Raw genomic sequence first — 2,500 nt, 5'->3', positions numbered from 1 at the left:
TCTCGCTTCGCTCGCTGTCCGCCGCTCGCTGCTCGCTCGCGCAGCCAAAAATGGCCAGTTTTGGCCCGTTTTTGGGCCGTTTTGGCCTGTTTTTGGGCTGTTCTTGCGTCGCGCGGTGACCGTCGTGAGCGGAGCAAAATGTCAGCCATCTCAGCACCCTGGAACCCCCCGGGTGGCACAGGGCTGGATGGGGCTTTCGTATAGCAGGGACGGTGCTGCCTCTCGCTTCGCTCGCTGTCCGCCGCTCGCCGCTCGCTCGCGCAGCCAAAAATGGCCAGTTTTGTCCCGTTTTTGGGCCGTTTTGGCCTGTTTTTGGGCTGTTCTTGCGTCGCGCGGTGACCGTCGTGAGCGGAGCAAAATGTCAGCCATCTCAGCACCCTGGAACCCCCCGGGTGGCACAGGGCTGGATGGGGCTTTCGTATAGCAGGGACGGTGCTGCCTCTCGCTTCGCTCGCTGTCCGCCGCTCGCCGCTCGCTCGCGCAGCCAAAAATGGCCAGTTTTGGCCCGTTTTTGGGCCGTTTTGGCCAGTTTTTGGCCTGTTCTTGCGTCGCGCGGTGACCGTCGTGAGCGGAGCAAAATGTCAGCCATCTCAGCACCCTGGAACCCCCCGGGTGGCACAGGGCTGGATGGGGCTTTCGTATAGCAGGGACGGTGCTGCCTCTCGCTTCGCTCGCTGTTCGCCGCTCGCCGCTCGCTCGCGCAGCCAAAAATGGCCAGTTTTGGCCCGTTTTGGCCAGTTTTTGGCCTGTTTTTGCGTTGCGCGGTGACCATCTTGAGCGGAGCAAAATGTCAGCCATCTCAGCACCCTGGAACCCCCCGGGTGGCACAGGGCTGGATGGGGCTTTCGTATAGCAGGGACGGTGATGCCTCTCGCTTCGCTCGCTGTCCGCCGCTCGCTGCTCGCTCACGCAGCCAAAAATGGCCAGTTTTGGCCCGTTTTTGGGCCGTTTTGGCCTGTTTTTGGCCTGTTCTTGCGTCGCGCGGTGACCGTCGTGAGCGGAGCAAAATGTCAGCCATCTCAGCACCCTGGAACCCCCCGGGTGGCACAGGGCTGGATGGGGCTTTCGTATAGCAGGGACGGTGCTGCCTCTCGCTTAGCTCGCTGTCCGCCGCTCGCCGCTCGCTCGCGCAGCCAAAAATGGCCAGTTTTGTCCCGTTTTTGGGCCGTTTTGGCCTGTTTTTGGGCTGTTCTTGCGTCGCGCGGTGACCGTCGTGAGCGGAGCAAAATGTCAGCCATCTCAGCACCCTGGAACCCCCCGGGTGGCACAGGGCTGGATGGGGCTTTCGTATAGCAGGGATGGTGCTGCCTCTCGCTTCGCTCGTTGTCCGCCGCTCGCCGCTCGCTCGCGCAGCCAAAAATGGCCAGTTTTGGCCCGTTTTTGGGCCGTTTTGGCCAGTTTTTGGCCTGTTCTTGCGTCGCGCGGTGACCGTCGTGAGCGGAGCAAAATGTCAGCCATCTCAGCACCCTGGAACCCCCCGGGTGGCACAGGGCTGGATGGGGCTTTCGTATAGCAGGGACGGTGCTGCCTCTCGCTTCGCTCGCTGTCCGCCGCTCGCCGCTCGCTCGCGCAGCCAAAAATGGCCAGTTTTGGCCCGTTTTGGCCAGTTTTTGGCCTGTTTTTGCGTTGCGCGGTGACCATCTTGAGCGGAGCAAAATGTCAGCCATCTCAGCACCCTGGAACCCCCCGGGTGGCACAGGGCTGGATGGGGCTTTCGTATAGCAGGGACGGTGATGCCTCTCGCTTCGCTCGCTGTCCGCCGCTCGCTGCTCGCTCGCGCAGCCAAAAATGGCCAGTTTTGGCCCGTTTTTGGGCCGTTTTGGCCTGTTTTTGGGCTGTTCTTGCGTCGCGCGGTGACCGTCGTGAGCGGAGCAAAATGTCAGCCATCTCAGCACCCTGGAACCCCCCGGGTGGCACAGGGCTGGATGGGGCTTTCGTATAGCAGGGACGGTGCTGCCTCTCGCTTAGCTCGCTGTCCGCCGCTCTCCGCTCGCTCGCGCAGCCAAAAATGGCCAGTTTTGGCCCGTTTTTGGGCCGTTTTGGCCTGTTTTTGGGCTGTTCTTGCGTCGCGCGGTGACCGTCGTGAGCGGAGCAAAATGTCAGCCATCTCAGCACCCTGGAACCCCCCGGGTGGCACAGGGCTGGATGGGGCTTTCGTATAGCAGGGACGGTGCTGCCTCTCGCTTCGCTCGCTGTTCGCCGCTCGCTCGCGCAGCCAAAAATGGCCAGTTTTGGCCCGTTTTTGGGCCGTTTTGGCAAGTTTTTGGCCTGTTCTTGCGTTGCGCGGTGACCGTCGTGAGCGGAGCAAAATGTCAGCCATCTCAGCACCCTGGAACCCCCCGGGTGGCACAGGGCTGGATGGGGCTTTCGTATAGCAGGGACTGTGCTGCCTCTCGCTTTGCTTGCTGTCCGTCGCTCGCCGCTTGCTCGCGCAGCCAAAAATGGCCAGTTTTGGCCCCTCTTTGGGCTGTTTTGGCCCTTTTTGGGCTGTTCTTGCGTG

Source organism: Musa acuminata, unplaced genomic scaffold (assembly GCF_036884655.1).
Source record: "Musa acuminata AAA Group cultivar baxijiao unplaced genomic scaffold, Cavendish_Baxijiao_AAA HiC_scaffold_564, whole genome shotgun sequence".
Classification (NCBI taxonomy): domain Eukaryota; kingdom Viridiplantae; phylum Streptophyta; class Magnoliopsida; order Zingiberales; family Musaceae; genus Musa; species Musa acuminata.
This window is presented reverse-complemented; position numbering follows the sequence as displayed.